Source organism: Panthera tigris, chromosome X (assembly GCF_018350195.1).
Source record: "Panthera tigris isolate Pti1 chromosome X, P.tigris_Pti1_mat1.1, whole genome shotgun sequence".
NCBI classification, from domain to species: domain Eukaryota; kingdom Metazoa; phylum Chordata; class Mammalia; order Carnivora; family Felidae; genus Panthera; species Panthera tigris.
Genome location: NC_056677.1, coordinates 41,662,586 through 41,681,790, shown reverse-complemented (window position 1 = coordinate 41,681,790; position 19,205 = coordinate 41,662,586). Strand labels below are relative to the sequence as shown.

Here is a 19,205-nt window from a genome sequence, read left to right as displayed (position 1 = left end):
TTTTGAGTTTATTTTTGTGCATGGTGTAAGAAAGTGGTCCAGGTTCATTTTTCTGCATGTCTCTATCCAGTTTTCCCAGCACCACTTGCTGAAGAGACTGGCTTTATTCCACTGAATATTCATTCCTGCTTTGTCAAAGATTAGTTGTCAAAGATTTGTGTGTCCATTTCTGGGTTCTCTATTCTGTTCTGATTTGAGATTTTTCTTGATTCTTGAGGTAGGCCTGTATTACTACATTCTTTCCTCCCAGGATTGCTTTTACTATACCCTAAAGGTTTTGGACCATGTGTTTTCATTTTCATTTGTTTCAACTTATTTTTAAAATATCTTCTTTGATTTCCTGGTTGACCTATTCATTGCTAAGGAGCATGTTGTTTGGCCTCCATGTATTTGTGGTCTTTCCAGATTTTTTCTTGTGGTTGACTTCAAGTGTCATAGCATTGTGGTCAGAAAAGGTGCATGGTATGACTTCAATCTTCTTGTATTTGTTGAAGCCTGTTTTGTGACCTACTATATGATCTATTCTGGAGAATATTCCATGTGCATTTGAAAAGAATGTGTATTTTTCTCTTTTGGGATGGAATGTTCTTAATATATCTATAAGTCCACCTGGTCCAGTGTGTCATTCAGAACCATTGTTTCCTTGTTTGTTTTCTGTTTAGATGATCTGTCCATTGATGTAAGTGGGATGTTAAAGCCCCCTACTATTATTGTATTATTACCAATTAGTTCCTTTATGTTTGTTATTAACTGCTTTATATATTTGAATGTTCTCATGTTGGGTACATAAATATTTACAATTGTTAGATATTCTTGGTGTATTGTCCCCTTTATGATTATGTAGTACCCTTCTTTATCCCTTGTTACAGTCTTTGGTTTAAAGTCTATTTTTGTCTGGGGTGCCTGGGTGGCTCAGTCGGTTGAGCTTCTGACTTTGCCTCAGGTCATGATCTCGTGGTTGATGAATTCGAGCCCTGCATCCTGTGCTAACAGCTCAGAGCCTGGATCCTGCTTCAGATTCTGTCTCCCTCTCTCTCTGCCCCTCCCCTGCTCATGGTCTGTCTCTCTCTGTCTCAAAAATAAACTAAACATTAAAACATTAAAAAAAATAAAATCTATTTTTTCCAATTTAAGTATTGCTACTCCAGCTTTCTTTTGACATCCACTTGCATGATAGATGTTTCTCCATCTCCTCATTTTCAATCTTCAGGTATCTTTCAATCTTCCGGTCTAAAATGAGTGTCTTGTAGGCAGCATATAGATGGTCTTGTTTTTTATACATTTTGACACTCTATGTCTTTTGATTGGAGCAAATAGTCCAATTACATTTAAAGTAATTATTGATAGATATGTATTTATTGCCATTTTATTACTTGTTTTTTGATTGTTTCTGGACAATTTCTCTGATCCTTTCTTGTCTTTCTCTCTTTCATGTTTTGCTGGTTTTCTTTAGTGATAAATTTGTATTTCTGTCTCTTTATTCTTTGCATGTTTATTAGTGGTTTTTGATATGTGGTTACCATTAGGTTTGTATATAACCTCTTCTGCAAATGGCCGTCTATATTACACTGATGGTCATTGAAGTTTGAACCCATTTTTTCCTCCTCTCTTCCCCATAGTTTAGATTTAGGTATATTTCATTATATTTTATACCATTTTTAAAAGTTTTTTATAACTTAAAAAATTTTAAAAATTTAAAGTTTATTCATTTACTTTGAGAGAGAGCAAGTGCAAGTGGGGGAAGGACAGAGAGAGAGGGAGAGAGAATCCCAAGCAGGCTCTGTGTTCCCAGCATAGAGCCAGACTTGGGAGTTGTTCCCATGAACTGCAAGATCACAGCCTGAGCTGAAATCAAGAGCCATACGCTTGACTTACTGAGCCACCCAAGTGCCCCCCCTTTTTTTATTTATTTTTTAAGTGCCCCTTTTTAAAATTTTTAAGTAAGATCTATGCCCAACTTGGGGTTTGAACTCACAACCCTGAGATCAAGAGTCACAGGGTCTACTGAGCCAGGCAGGCACCTCATTATGTTTTATGTCCTTTGTAAATGTGAGTTCCTTAATTGATTTTTACAGAAATATTTATTTTTACTGCTTTTGTGTTTCCTGCCTTTTTACTGTCACTGTTTGTTTCTCCTTTCCACTCAAAAAGTCCCCTTTAATATTTCTTGCATTTAGTGGTCACACTAGTGGTTTAATTTTTCTTGCATTTAGTGGTTTAGTGGTCACAAAGTACTTTAGTTTTTGTTTGTCTGGGAAACTATCTCTCCTTCCATCCTGAATGATAGCCTTGCTGGATAGAGTATTCTTGACAACAGATTTTTCCCATTAAGCATTTTGAATATATCCTGCCACTCCCTTCTGACTTGCCAAGTTTCTGTTGATAAACTCCAGCTAGTGTTATGGGTTTTCCCTTGTAAGTTAAGGACCTCTTTTGTCTTGCTGCTTTTAAGATTTTTTTTCTTTGCAACTATATTTTGCCAATTTGATCAATTTGATTATAAAATGTCTTGTTTTGGGCCTTTATTTTTTTGGATTTTGATGGGAGTTCTCTGTGCTTCCTGGATCTGGAGGTCTGTTTCCTTCTCCAGATTAAGGAAGTTTTCAGGTATTATTTCTTCAAATTTTCTGCACCCCTTTCTCTCTCTTCTTCTGGGACTCCATAATACAAATGTTATTACATTTGGTGGAGTCACTGACTTCCTTAAGTCTATTCTCATTTTGCATACTTCTTCTTTCTCTCTTTAGTTCAGCTTCATTGCTTTCCATTATTATGTCTTCTAGGTCATTAATTCATTCCTCTGTCATTCATTGCATCAAGCGTGTTTCTAATCTTGTTTAATTGCACTCTTCATCTCTCATTGATTCTTTTTTTTTAACTCTTTTATCTCTGTGGTAAGGGTCTCACTGATGTTTTTCACTCTTTTCTCAAGTCCAGTGAGTATCTTTATGACTGTTACTTTAAATTGTCCACCAGGCATGCTACTTATATCTATTTCATTTAGATCTCTGGCCATTGCCTTATCTTATTTTTTCATTTGTGATAAATTCCTCTGTCTTCCCATTTTGTCTAAGTCTCTGCCTTTTTCTGTGTGTTAGAGAAGCCAGTTACATCTCCTGCTCCTGAAAGTAATGGCCATATGAAGAAGAGGTCATGTAGTGCCCAGGGCCTGGTGCTTCAGGGAGTGTCTCCTGTGTGTGCTGCATTTGCTCTGCTATTGTATTCTGGCTGCTGTATCCTTCAGCCAGTCACTTGCAGAGGTTCTCATTGCCTGCTGTAGGCATTGTTTGGTCCCTGGCCTGAATGTAGTGAGTTTGAACTAGGTGTGCTCTGGTCTGCTTGTGAAATGAGACCTGTCATCATCTCCAGCAGAATTGAGGTCTTGCAAAACTCTGTTTTGGAGACATGATGTGAGCAGGGGTTTATTCTGGTATTCTCTTGGAGGGACCCACTCATTGGGACTGAGGCAAGTGTGACTCAGAAAGGCAGTTCCACAGGGTGGCGAGACTTGGTGAAAGCAAATTAGGCAGCCAGTGTCAGCACTGTGCTGCTTCCCACAGGTGGCTCTGTGTTTATGTTGAGGGGTGAGGAAGGGAAGTAGCACTAGCCAACTTCTTTGTTCCCAGATAAGTGTTTGTGAATGCTGCCTCTCAAGGATGCCCTCTGAGCAAAGTGAATAATCTCCCCACCGTGTCCCCCAGAAGCTCTTCTGATCACTGTTTCCACACCGTCTGCCCTCGGGATGTTTGCTTGCCTTCTCTCCAGGAGCAGTACAGTGCCCCCTGGGCTCTATCCCAACAAAGCCCACTGATCTTTAATATTCCAGACTTTAAACCCCACTGGTTGCAAGAACTCATGACATTCAGCCCCTCTCATTTTCTGAGCCAATGGCTTTGGGGAAACCTTTAGTGTTCCCCTGTATGTTAGTCTCTCTGCAACCATGGCTTCCTCCCCTCTGCTGCACCCTTGATCTGTTTCTCTGCTCAACCAGGTCTCTGCAATTCCCACCTTCTTCCATGTGGCCTCTTCTCTTGCTTTAGTTGTGGAGTTTGTTGTGTCAGTCCTCTGGGGTAGTTAGGATGACTTGATTGTTATCTAGTCGTGTTTGTGGGATGAGGCAAGCCTATGGTCCTTCTATTCTGTGGCCATCTTCCTGCCTCCACTCCCCAACATTATCTTTAAAGGGCTCATGTAATTACACTAGGTTTATATGGGTAATCCAGGATAATCCCTGGATTAAGATAAATTAAGATAAACTGATCAATAATTTTAACTAAATCTGCAAAATCCCTTTTGTCATGTGACAAAACATATTCATGTATATGGCAACTTATCATATTCAGTTTCTGGGAATTAGGACAGGATATTTTTGGGTGTCCATTATTCTGCCTAGTATATCACCTAATAACATAAGTTAAAAATATAAAAAGTGAAATTTGATAGAATTAAAAGGAGAAATAGACAAATCCAAAACATAGGGACGGTAACATACCTCTCTTGGTGATAGAACAACCATAAAAAAAATCAGAAATGATATAAAAGATTTGAGCAACAGAATTAACAAATTTCATATAATTGGTACATAGACAACACCACACCCAGAAACCGAAGAATTCACATTCTTTTCAGGTACACAAAGAGCATGTGCCCAAATAGATCTAATGCTGATATATAAAGAAAGTCTCAACAAATTTCAAAGGATGAAGTTTTACAGTGTATAGTCTCTGACCACAATGGAATTAAATTATATATCTATAGCAAATACCTAGAAAATCCTCAAGTGTTTGAAAATAAGTCATACACTTGTAAATAACTCATGGATCAGGAAGAAATCACAGTAGAAATTAGAAAATGTCTTGGACCACATGTTAATGAAAATATGTCACCTCACTGATGCAGAAAAAAATTTGACAAAAATCCAAAATCCTTTCTTGATAAAAACACTCAACAAACTAGGAATAGAAGGGAACTTCCTCAACCTGATAAAGGGCATTTATGGGAAACCCACCATTAACGTCATACTCAATAGTGAATGAACAAAAGCATTTCCCTAACATCAGGAACAAGACAAGGAGGCCCATTTTTGCCACTTCTATTAAACATTGTACTAAAGTTCTAGCCAGAGAAATTTTCAGTCAAGAAAAAGAATTTAAAAGTACTCAAATTGGAACAGAAATATAACTATTTCTATTCCCAGATAATAGAATCATATATATATATATATATATATATATATATATATATATATATATATTCATTCTTAGGGAATCCACAAAAAACTATTAGAGTTCATCACCAAATTCATCCAAGTGGCAGAATACAAGATCAGCACACAAAATCACTTGTATTTCTATACACTGGCAATTAGCAAACCAAAAAGGAAATTAAGAAATCAGTTCTATTTATAACAGGATCAAAAATAACAAAATACTTGGGAATATATTTAACCAAGGAGGTGCAAGACTTGTGCGCTGAAAAGTACAAAACATCAGTAAAATAAATGAAAGGAGACTTACATACTGGAAAGACATCCAGTGTTCATGGATTGGAAGACTTAACATCGTTAAGATGGCAATACTCCCCAAAGCAATGTACATACTTAATGCAATCCCTATCAAAATTCCAATGGCCTTTTTTCCTCAAATGGAAAAGCAGATCCTAAAATTTATATGGAGCTTCAAGGGGTACCAAATGGCCAAAACATTCTTGAAAAAGAACAAAATTGGAGAACTCCCACTTCCTGATTTCAAATCTTATTACAAAGCTAAAATAATTGAAATGGTGTGGTACTGGAACAAGGATAGACATATATATTAGTGGAATAAAACTCAAAGTCCTGAAACAAAGCCATACATGTATGGTCAATTGATTTTGGCAAGAGTGTCAAGATAAGTAAATGTGGGAAAGAACAGTCTCTTCAACAATGTGCTAGGACAACTGGATATCCACATACAAAAGAAGGAAGTTAGATCTTGACCTCACACCACATATAAAAACTAACTCAAAATGTATCAAAGACCTAAATATAAGAACTAAAAGTATAAAATTCTTCTAAGAAAATATATGGGTAAATTTTCATGACCTTGGATTTAGCAGTGGTTTCTGAGATATGACATCAAAAGCATAAGTAACAAAGGAAAATAGACAAACGGGACTTCATCAAAACTGAAAACTTTTATGCATCAAAGGACATTATCAGGAGAGTAAAAAGACAACTTAGAGAATGGGAGAAAGTGTTACTAATATATATCTGAAAAGGGTTTGGTATCCAGAATATATAAACAACTCTTACAACTTAACAACAAAAAGAGAAAAATTCATTTAAAAAATGAGCAAAGGATTTGAAAGGACATTTCTCCAAAGAAGATATACACATGGCCAATAAACACATGAAAAGATTCTGGCCATCATTAGTCATAAAGGAAATGCAAATCAAAACCACAATGAGATACCACTTCATACATACAAAGATGGTTGTAATAAAAAGACATAGAAAACGACAAGTGTTGGGCAGGATGTGGAGCAATTGGAGACCTCCTCTACTGCTGGTGGGAATGTAAAATAGTGCAGCCATAGTGAAAAACAGTTTGGTAGTTCCTTAAATAAACATAGATATACCATCTGATCCAGCAATCCCACTCCTAGGTATATACCCAAAGAAGTTGAAAACAGGTATTCAAGTAAAAATTTGTACACAAATGTTCATAGCAGCAGTATTCACAATAGTCAGAAGGTGGAAGCAGCCTAAATGTCTACCAACAGATGAATGGATAAACCAAATGTGGTATATCCCTATAATAAAGTACTTAGCCATAAAAAGAAATGAATACCAATGCGTGATACCACATGGATGTATCTTTTTATTTATTTACTTATTGTGTGTGTGTGAGAGAGAGCCATCTGGAGAGGGACAGAGAGGCAGGGAGAGAGAGAAACCCAAGCAGGCTCTGTGCTGTCAGCATTGAGCCTAATGCAGGACTTGATCTCACGAACTATGAGATCATGACCTGAGTGGAGATCAAGAGTGGAATGCTTATCCAACTGAGCAACCTGGGCACCCCACCACATGGACGTATCTTGAAGATATTATGCTCAGTGAAGGAAACCAGACACAAAAAGCCACATAGTGTTTGATTCTATTTATATGGAATATCCCGAATAGGCAAATCCATAGAGACAAAAAACAGATTAGTGTTAAGCAGGGGCTGAGGGCAGGGGGGAATGGAGAATGACTGCTTTATGAGTAGAGTTTTGTTTTGGGGTGATGAAGATAGTCTGCAACTAGACAGTGTTAATGGTTGCACACCATTGTGAATGTACTAGATGACACTGAATTGTACACTTTAAAATGGTTAAAACAATAAATTTCATGTTATATGTATTTTACCACTGAATTGTACACTTTAAAATGGTTAAAGTAATAAATTTCATGTTATATGTATTTTACCACAATAAAAAAGTTGCTAATTATCTCTCCCTTTCTCTGGCATTGTGGTGTGTGTGATTGGGTTTGTTCTTCACCATGTCTTCTCACAAGACTTTCAGGATCAAGCAATTCCTGCCCAAGAAACATAAGCTTCTGCTTATTATCTTATTATCTTATTCCTCACTGGGTTTGAATGAAAGCTGGTAATAAAATCAGGTACAGCTTCAAGAGGAGACATTGGGGAAGAACCAAGCTAGGTGTGCAATCTCAGGTGCAATTCCTTACATATTGGGAATGTAAATTCATGAACCGTTTAATAAAACCAATCAGATTTTCAAATTCACTTGGTTAAATTTTGTTATTTAACACTCTATAAAACCCCAGGTCCCTTTCCTTGCCTTTGAGATGTTCCTCATTAATGAGTTTTCCCTATTGCAATAGCCTGAAAAAAAAAATCATCTCCTTAATTATCTAGTGCATTTTGCCTTTGACAGGACTAGGTGGTAGGGTGTGATTAATAGGGTAGAGTTCTTAAGGTCCAGAACCTGACCACTGTATCCCATTTGTCCCATCCAGATTACTGAGGCCTATTGGCCTGGAACCTTGTGGTGTAGGACTCTGACCCTGGCAACTGGAAGGACCAACCGTCCCACAACTTTCTGGGGCAGATTCCTAAGAAGGTGGATGGAATGTGGGCCTGGCGGATCACCATCAGTTTCGGTTTCTTATCTAGTTTCTGTTTAGGGCCTCCATGTCGCCCCAGTCTCCCCAAGCTTTTGTCTCTGGCTCTCCTTGTACTTATGTTTACCTTTGCCATTTTCTTCACACATCTGTTTCTCTGAGGGCCGAATTGTACCACCCCGACTTTCCCCTATCTGCGCTAGTGGTGTCTCCCACAGAGGACAGATAGCCCAATAGTATCTATCACAAGGACTGTACTCCCCAGGATCGCCCCACCCGTCTCCCCAGTGTTACCTTCTTGGAGGACTAAGATCCCTACACTTTATCCCCATCTAACCAGTATTACTGATCTGTAGAGGAAGGTATCATTCCTAGTTTGCCTCCTTTCTTCCCACTAATAGTTCTCAGGGATATTTGTTCTATTCCCGGTCTCCCCATCCACAACTCCACAGAGGGGGTGGTCTTGTCCTCAGCTCTACGTTTGTTTATATCAGTTCGTATCAAACCCCCAATCACGCGCATAACTCTCCCATTACTAGCCTTTGGCAAAGGGCCCTACTCATCGCAGGTTTTCAAAGTCCTCCCGAAGTCCCATCTCTTCTAAACTTTAAGAGGCACATTTCTCCGCTGTACGGAATGGGAACCCTTGAAAGATGTCTCCTCCCGTACAAACCGGTTTATTGGCGCGGCCATTTCTCTGGCCCCCCAATACGGTCGTGGCAGTTACAGAACCACACGCACAGCGATGCTACTGGTTACTGGGATGGCTTCAGGGAGGGCAACTGCGCGTGAGGAGGAATGGTGACGAACTGTACCGACGGTAGGGGTAAAGGATCAAGAAAGTGGTTGTCGGAGGAAGTTGTGACTGATTTGGGAACTCCAGGTGGACCTCGCCAGAATAAGCGTCCTGGTGGAAACATGAGAGTAGGGGATGAAGGAAGGCAGAGGGTTCACTTGGAGCAGAAGTGAGACAGAGCTGGTGGTCTGTGGGCAGAGCGACATGTTCGAGTGTGGATTTTGTAAAGAAGCAAATTTGCTGGGTGAGTACTTGGAGGGGGTTAATGAGATGGTTAATGACAGTACCTGGGGGTATGTGATGGGGGGACTCTAAGCTGAGTGATGGGGTCTGTGGAAGTCAAGGACTGGGTCTGTGGAGTGAGAGATAAGGTCTGTAGGGTGTGATGGGAGGTCTCTGGAGTCAGTGATGGTGGGATCTGAGAGGTGAGTGATGCGGTCCGTGGGGAGAATAATGGTCGTATTTGGGGTGATAGGGTGGTGTCTAGAGTGAGGGATGGGTGAGGGTGAGTGTTGGGAAGTCCGTGAAGTCAGTGATAAAGCATTGTTGTTGAATGATGGGGCTCTGTTGGGGGTAAACAAATGTTCTTTCCCATTTTTCTTGGCTACAACATGGTCATTTAACCAGTTGGCATTTATGGATTGCTAGCCTGATGATTTGGTGAACTGTCCATTTGGGTTTTCCATGTCATTGCAAACTCTTCTCTTTTCTTCGCCCCTCTCTCAACAGCTTTGCTTTTTTAGGTCACTGCCCTGTCTCCACAAGTCAGACATGGCTAATTTCCAGGTAGATTGTTATTTGCTCCTCTCTTCCAGATCTATGTTAAAACACTTAGAAGCAAAGAAGCAGTAATGTGTAGCAGTTAACAGCTCTGAGGCCAAAATGCTCATAATAGCTTTGTGAGCTTAGGCATTCTCTAACTTCTCCAGGCCCCAGTTTCCCCATCTGTAAAAATGATGATGATGATGATGATGATGATGATGATGATGGTGATGGTGGTGATGATGATACCTATGCCTTTATGGTTGTTGTGAAGATCAATTGAGTTAATATTAAGTGTTTAGAACAATGCCTGGTACACACAGAATAAGCTTTATATATTGGTTTGACACTATTATTTATACCATAAAATGTACATGTATAAACACATAGAAAGTTAGGATTAGAGAAGAAGAGCAATACCAAAGCAAGGTTGAAATGTGTATATGTAGGTCATAGGATCCTACATAATTATGTGGAGCTACAGTTATTTTTCTGAGCTTCCTGGAAGCCATGACATAAAGGGGAGAAACACTCACTTGTTTTATTTATGTTACCCATAGAACAAAAGTAAGCCACTTCCTCAGCAGCAGAGATTTCTGATGTTGAAGTTTCAAGATATTTATCTAATGGGTCAGCCATGTCCTCATCAGTAATCTTGTGATAACTGCAGGGATACGACTTAAAATATAAATGTGACTTAAAATATGTCTTCATATCAGCCAAAGGTGTCCTGACGGGGCAGAACTAAGGGGATACGACTCTTCAGGAAACCAAAGCCATGTCAGCACAAGCAGCTGTCTTATGTTCTGGCTCAATACAGGGATAAAACCTTGATGGTCAGGAAAGAACCAATAAACCCCATGCCCTTCAAATTATTTTCCAATTTTTTTTAATTGAAGTATAATTTAACATACAATGTTATATTAGTTTCAGATGTACAACCTAGTGATTTGACAATTCTATACATTACGCAACGCTCACCAAAGTGAGTGTGGTCACCATCTGTCCCCAAACAACGTTATTACAATATTATTGACTATATTAGCTATGGTGTACTTTTCATCTCCTTGACTTCTTTATTTTATAACTGGGTGTTTGTATCTCTTAATCCCCTTTCTCTATTTCACCCATCCGCCACCCCCCCCAGCCCACCTCCCCTCCAATATATATTTTTTCCTCATCTGGGATTGCAGTACAGCCTGAGCAATCCAAAGGTCTGCCCTTTTCCTTTTCAGGCTGAGAATTCATGATGTCCCTGACTATATTCAGTTCTTTACCTTTTGCCCTTTTAAACAAATGTCTATATTGTTTTGTCTTTTTTCCTCTCGCTACCAAAGAAGTGGCACCAAAAATTCAAACTCTTTTAGGAATGTACAAGCAAAATATCTCAAGATTTCCTATCATCACTCATTCCAGATAACCAATTCTATGGTGAATTTAATTTCCATCTATACACCTCTCTCTGTCCCTTGTTCTTTATATTTACATACACATGAAAATATATAGTTGATATAAACCTTGCTTTGCTAAGATTTGCTCATGATATACAAACTGTTTGCAACTCCCTGTCTTTCCTTTACATAATAATATTGGTGAAGGTAGTAGGAGTAATGGTCAAGATACTACAGATGAGGAGGAGGATGATAATATTAGTGGTAGTAACAGGAGCTAACACGTAAAGAACCTGCATTGCACTGGCACTCTACCAAGTACTTTATACACATGACCACCTTAATCCTCACAGCCACCCTAAGAAGTGGGTACCTTTATTATCCACATCTGATGAGGAAACTGAGTCCCAGAGTGGATAAGCAAGTGGCATGGGGTTGCAGAGCTGGTTACCTGCTTAGCTGGGATAGTCCTTGCTCCATGAATACTTGTTGATAGAAGATATTTCACTATCAAGACAGATGTTTTTGACAGCTGCATGTTTTTCCCTTGTATGTATGTGCCACGATGCATGGCATGGCAGTAACCTTTCTTGTCCTGTCTTTTTATACTGTGATGAGCATTTCTAGAATTTTTGGTTCAAAAGGTGGGCATATATTTGAACTTTCAAAGACATTGCCAAATTGCCTTTGGAAAAGTTAGTGCAAGTTTATACTCCCACTAATAATGAATAAAAATACCCTTTCTAATCCTATTGTCATGTTTTTATTTTATTCTATGTTATTTATTTTTGGAGGAAAGAGACATTTTATTTTTTATTTATTTTTTGTTTTCTTCATTATATTTTGCTTTCAATACTTTTATTTATTTTTAATTTTTTTCATTTTATTTTATTTTTTCCATTTTATTTTATTTTATTTTATTCTGTTTTCTTTTTTTCACCACGAGAAGTGTACTCTTTAATTCCCATCCCCTATTTCTCCCATTGCCCTGTCCACCTCCCTGTGGTGATCATCAGTTTGTTCTCTATAGTTAAGAATCTGTTTTTTGGTTTGGCTCTCTTTTTTTCCTTTTTCTTTTGTTTTGTTTCTTAAATTCTCCATATGAGTGAGATCATACGGTATTTGTCTTTGACTCACTGACTTATTTCATTTACCATAATACTCTAGCTCTATCTCTGAATGAAAATACTCTTTCTAATCCTTTTGTCATGTTTTTAATCCTTGCCATTTGCTAGTTGAAGATATCTCTTTTGTTTGTGCTTATTTAGTTAGCAGTGAGGTGGAGCAGCTTTTCATATTCTTCCCTTTTTTTGTGAATTGTTCTTTTACATACATTGGTCTTTTTCCTGTGGTTTATTTTTTTAATTAAAAAAATTTTAAGCCCCAAGATGAGGCTTGAACCCACAACCCCGAGATCAAGAGTTGCATGTTTCTTAAATCTTTGTCTTACTATTTTTAAAACTTTTGTGGAAATATTAGATAAAAATTTTGGAAGTAGACATTGGTAGACATTTTATTGACGCATAGCATACAGAGAAAAGTGTATAATGTGTATAGTTTCATGAACTGCAAATTGGAAATACTTGTGTAACCACTACCTGAATCAAGAAAACAGAGGGGCGCCTGGGTGGCTCAGTCGGTTAAGCGGCTGACTTGGGCTCAGGTCATGATCTCGTGGTCCGTGAGTTCGAGCCCCGCGTCGGGCTTGTGCTGACAGCTCAGAGCCTGGAGCCTATTTCAGATTCTGTGTCTCCCTCTCTCTCTGGCCCTCCCCCGTTCATGCTCTATCTTTCTCTGTCTCAAAAATAAATAAACGTTAAGAAAACAGAAAGTGAGAAGCCGCTCAGAAGCCTCCTTCATGCCACTTCCAATCACTAACCCCTGACTCATGGGTAACCTCTTTCTGATAGCTATAATCATAGATTATTTTTGCCTGTTCTTGAATGTCATATAGATGGAACCATACATTTATTCTTTTGTGTCTGGCTTTTTTCACTTATCATAATGTTTTTGAGATTCATCCTTGTTATTTTATGTACCATTAGTTTGTTCTTTCCATTACTGTGTACTGTTCTATGGTATACATATATCACAGTTTACCCATTCTACAGCTGATTATCCATTTTGGCTATTTCAAATAATACTTGTATGGATATTCTGGTACATGTCTTGATATGTGTTCATTTCCATTGGATATATACCTAGGAGTGGGATTGCTGGGTCCCAGGTTAGATGTATGTTCAGCATTAGTAGATTCAGCTAAAATGTTTTCCAAGGTGGCTATACTACTTTACATTTTACTGTCACCAGCAATATATGAGAGTCTGGCTGCTCCACACCCTTGCCAACATTTGGGTTTTTGGTCTTAATTTTAGCCATTCTCTTGGCATACAGTTGTATCTCATTGTGTTTTTTTAAAATATGAAACTTATTGTCAAATTGGTTTCCATACAACACCCAGTGCTCATCCCAACAGGTGCCCTCCTCAATGCCCATCACCCTCCCTTCCCTCCCTCCCACCCCCCATCAACCCTCAGTTTATTCTCAGTTTTTAAGAGTCTCTTATGGTTTGGCTCTCTCCCTCTCTAACTTTTTCATTGTGGTTTAAATTTGCATTTCCCTGATGACTAAAGCTGTTGAGCACCTTTTCATATATTTATTGGCCAATTGGACATCATCTTTTGTGAAGTATTTGTTCACATATTTTTCTGGTTTTTCTATTGGATTGCTTGTATTTATCATCTTGATTTGTAGGAGTTCTTTATGGTTTCTAGAATATAAAAGCCCTTCACTAGCGATAGGTATTGCAAACATCTCAGAGAATACTTTTTTGAAATTATTAAACAGTAGCCTCTCTCTGAAGAATATTCCTTTTATCTTAAAATATATTATCATTTAAATTTCTATCAAACTTATTGAACAGAAGTATGCAACTCCAGGGATTGGTGTCATTTGAGGATGTGGCTGTGGACTTCACGCAGGAGGAGTGGAATCATCTGGACTCCTCTCAGTGGACACTTTACAGAGATGTGATGCCATAGAACTATAGTCATGTGGTCACTGTGTGTGAGAATGGCTTCCCTGAGTAATTTACAGTGTACCAAACAGGATAACATTACATCTCTGAAGTGTTTCAATACTTTGACCTCAAGTTCCAGGGACTAAAGATTCCTAATCCCTCTTATACTGAACAGAGTGTATTTTCATCTCTCATGTGAAATTTATGCTTATCAACCGGTACTTCTTAATTACTCTGAGGCCCTGAAGCCCACATGGGTGTGCCCAAATCATATATCATTTCCATAGCAGGGTATCCTGTTACCAAACCAGATGTGATTACCTGTTTGGAGAAGGGAGGACTCTGGATCATAAAGAGAGAAATTCCAAGCTTGAGTTATACAGATAAATAAGAAAGGGACAGATGGAGATGATGAGTAAGACCCCAGTGGGTCAGTGAGGGATAGACATCTTTAAAAGCTGGGAAATATCTTCCTTAAGCATATGAACTTTTTCTGTTAACTCCAAATTGTTAGTCTTGTGGGTTGCTGTTTCATGGTAATCTTGGAATGAAGTGGTGAGGAACCAGACTACAATCTGCCTTGTACTTCTGCTCATTCTCTTGGTCACATTCATTGCTTTCAGCCTTCCTGAAAGATTCTTCCCATTCTATTTGAGTCCCCTCCCTCAAACTCCTGGATCTGCTCCTTTTCAAAATCCCTTTTCTTATTTATGGCTCTCTAAACCTATTTTCACAGTCTTTCCTCAATTTGAAGGCATTTTTCTTAAACAGAGTCACTTATATTTATTGTTCCTTTCTTGTTCCAATTTCTGTTAGAGCAATGTGTGCCTTCTTTCCCTCAAGCTCAGAGTATAGGAGACATGTATTTGGAATTTCTTTCTGCCTGGTATCTGTACCTAAAAGAAAACAAGTCAACCTTATCAGAGTTATCCTTCTAAAAAAAAGGTATATTTACAGGGTATGGTTTATTCTTCTTTCTAGAAGTCGGGCATGTTGACCAGCTGAAGAGGCACCAGAAAAACTGGAGCAGACACCTGAGGCAAGCTATAGCCATTAAAGAGAAAAAGGTGACTAAGGAGCGAGGTCATGAAATTATATATATATATATATATATATATATATATATATATACATATATATATGTACATATATATATATATATATATGCACATGTATCTCCTATGGGAAAAGTTTTAAAGATAATTTAGGCTTAATCAGTCACAATAGAGGCTTTGCAACACAGAGATATTATGAATGTAATGGATGTGGGAAATTATTAATTCATGGCAGGCATGAGAAAAAATAATGGAATGAAACCCCCTGACTATAATGTGGGTGGGAAAGGTCTAATCATAACCCAGCCTTTGTTCAGCATAATGTAACACAAGTTGGTGAGAAAACCTATGAATTTCCTGAATGTAGAAAAACTCTCAGCAAGAATTCACTCTTTATTGCTTCATCAGATCACACATGCAGGAGAGATACCCTATGAATGTAAAGAAGGCATAAAAACCTTCACCAAGAATGCACATCTCTGTGGGGCACCTAGGTGGCTCAGTCTGTTGAGCGTCCGACTTCAGCTCAGGTCATGATCTCACAGTTCGTGGGTTTGAGTCCTGTGTTTGGCTTTGTGCTGACAGCGTGAAGCCTGCTCGGGATTCTCTGTCTCCTCTCTCTCTCCTTCCCCGTGCGTGCGCACACACACACACACTCACACACACACTATCTCTCAAAAATAAATAAACATTAAAAAAAATTTAAAAAAGGAAGGCACTTCTCCATGTACATCAGAGAACACATTCGGGAGACAAACCTTTTGAAGGTAATGTGGCAAGTCCTTCAGAGAGAAATCAACACTGTGTAGACATCAAATAATTCATACAGGAGAGAAACTTTATGTGTGTTCAGACTGTGGAAGAGCCTTCACCCTTAAGATGAGTCTTAGTGTACATCAAAGAATCCATGCAGGAGAAAAAAAACTGATGGATGTACTATATGTGGAAAAGTCCTCTCCTGGAAGTCCTATCTCACATTGCATCAGAGAGCTCATATAGGAGAGAAATTTGAGAAATCTTATGAATTCAATGAATGTGATAAAGTATTCTTACAGAAATCACATCTCATTATTCACATAGGAGAGAAGCCCTATGAGTGTAATGTATGTGAGAAAGCTTTCTCCCAGAAATCATATTTTATTATACATCAAAGAATTCATACAGGAGAGAAACCCTATACGTGTGATAAGTTTCAGAGAGCCCTCAGAGAGAAGTCAAAACTCACTGTACACCAGAGAACCCACAGAGGAGAGAAACCCTCTGACTCCTCTTGAATAGGAGAAAAACTTTCTTCTAGAGGTTAAAGGTCATCATGGATTAAAGATCTCAGAAAGAAGAGAAACTTTGGGACAGAACTGAACATGGGAAATCCTTCATAAAGTCAAATGAAAAGAAAAAGGCAGGTTGGGAGGGGATCCTGATTTAGCTAAGATGGTCAGGGAAGGTCTTTCTGAGGAGGTGACATTTGAGTTTAGATATGAAAATGAGGTGCCAGCCATACTAGGGGTAAGAATATTCTAGGAGGAAGGAATAGCATGAGCCAAGATCTTGATGCAAAAAATTTGCCCTCTGTACTTGCTATCATGGGTGTATGTTGAATGACTACTTTACATCAGAGAGGTCTTTTAAGTTTACAGGGCCTTGAATATATGAGAGGCTTCAGCTGGAAGCCAAACCTCACTGTAAATTTGGGCACAGATATCAAGAGGAACCCAATTTAGTTAATTTCAATAAACATAGTGCCCTGAGACTGATATGAGGGAAATATTCCAAATTTAATACCAAACTCTCATAGAAAAAAAATAATAAAATCTATTTAAAATTTTTTTTGAATGTTTATTTTTGAGAGAGAGCATGAAAATGGGGAAGGGACAGAGAGAGAAGGAGATACATAATCTGAAGCAGGATCCAGGCTCTGAGCTCTCAGCACAGAGCCCAATGCGTGGCTTGAACCCATGAACCATGATATCATGACCTGAGATGAAGTCAGACTGAGCCCCAGGCACCCCTATAAAATCTATTAAGAATAGCTATTTTGACGACTCCTATGATAGGGAATAAGTGCCATCCACAAGAAAAAAAGGGTTTACCAAGTGATATCTGTAACCAAAGTTACAGATTTAAAGATAACCACTAAAGAAACAGTGATTATAAATATACTATAAATGTTATAAGTTATTAGAAAGGATGCATAATCAGAATAATGTAAAGAAAACAACACTAGGGCATCAAATCCAGGTTCCAGAAGTAGTAACAGTTGATAATGCCAGTATTTCTGTTCCAGCCTGTTCTACAGTCAAGATTCTGGCTTTATTTCTATGTGTGGACCTCCTCCCCCCCTGCCCCATTCTGGGCTTGGTCATGCATTCAGTCTTTCCAGAAATACTATGGAACTACCTGATACGCTTTTAGGAGATCTGCTTTTTACTTAAGTCTACCAGAGTTTATTTCTGCTGCTTTTAATGAATACAAAAATTGGTACCCAGCGTGACGGCACCTTTTATGGATGGATCCCCAGGGAAATGCGAAATTTGGTCATCTGATTGGGGCCAAAGGCAGGGGAAATCAAGTTGGCATTAAGGAAGGGGGCTTGGTCATTCTTACATTGGTGGATATCTGCTTTAATGATCATCTGCTTACCTTGGATAAAGTAAACACTGAAAACAAGGCTTTGGGTAGCTGAGTATCCACCCCCAACCAAAGAGTACAAAAGACATAAGGGACTGCTTCCCCCCACCCCCCGCTCCCTGACCAGGAGTGGCTGCTTCTTATGGGGCTGGTACAAAGAGAAAGAATGGCAAGTTTAAATTCCTAAAATTCTCCGCCCAAGACACAGACCAAAATCCAGGCATTCTGTCAAAAGAAATTATTACTTTGGGCATCCATTGAATTCCTGGCCTAAATTCCCAGTCTATCATTTGAAATTTAGGGTACTTATGGTCAAAGAGGGAGTAGGGGGCTGAGTGTAGAATGGGAAGATGCAGGACAGTATGAATACTTTCAACTGATTCCCACTGATTTTCCCATGTAAAATGGAACCAATCTTATTTTCCCTGGAGAAGTTGTATCTACCTTAATTGAAGACCCTGTAGTGACTTCGAGTGAGAGTGATGCTTTTTTGAGAGAGAGAGAGAGAGTGAGCGAGATCAAGTGGGGGAGGAGTAGAGGGAGGGAGAGAGAGAGAGAGAGAGAGAGAGAGAGAGAGAGAGAATCTTAAGCAGGCTCCACACCCAGCACGGAGCCTGATGTGGGAGTTCAATCCCACTACTGTGAGATCATGATCTGGGCTGAAATCAAGAGTTGGACACTTAACTGACTGAGCCATCCAAGTGCCCCGGGTGATGTGTTTTTTTTTTTTTTTAACGTTTATTTATTTTTTAGACAGAGAGAGACAGAGCATGAACAGGGGAGGGGCAGAGAGAGAGGGAGACACAGAATCGGAAACAGGCTCCAGGCTCTGAGCTGTCAGCACAGAGCCTGACGAGGGGCTCGAACTCACGGACCGTGAGATCATGACCTGAGCCAAAGTTGGACACTCAACTGACCGAGCCACCCAGGCGCCCCCGGGTGATGCTTTTTTATGAGACTGACGTGCTACCTACTGCGCTAACGAGGCACCTGATGATGCTTTTTTAAGGGAAGCCACTTTTCATAGCCCCTCATGCCACCCTTCTATCTCCAGACCTGTAACTGCCTTGTGTACGAAGCACTTTATGAGCTTTACAAACATTAATTCACTTAATGCTCCCAATAATCCCATGAAATAGTTACTACCATTATCATCCTCATTTTGCACATGAGGAAACTGAGGCACAGAGAAATTAAATGCCTTGCGCAAGGCAACACAGCTAGTAAGTGGTAAAGATGGTATTTGAACCCAGGAGAAGCTATGCTATTACCTTCACCTCAAGTGATCTGGAGGAAGTGATTAAATGGGGACACCTCCATTGGGAAAATGAAGAGCTGGGCATCCGAGGCCTCTTATGTTGTTTATAGATAGCACTATTAAATCTAGATAGCACTATTCAATCCACAGAAGAAAGAAAGGAGAAAATAAAATTTCTATCTCTTGGAA

General features: G+C 39.0%; 1 pseudogene; it reads left to right on the top strand.

Annotated features, from left to right (window-relative positions):
• Nucleotides 1-7,522: 7,522 nt before the first annotated feature.
• Nucleotides 7,523-8,010, top strand: LOC107179578 (annotated as a pseudogene).
• Nucleotides 8,011-19,205: the final 11,195 nt, after the last annotated feature.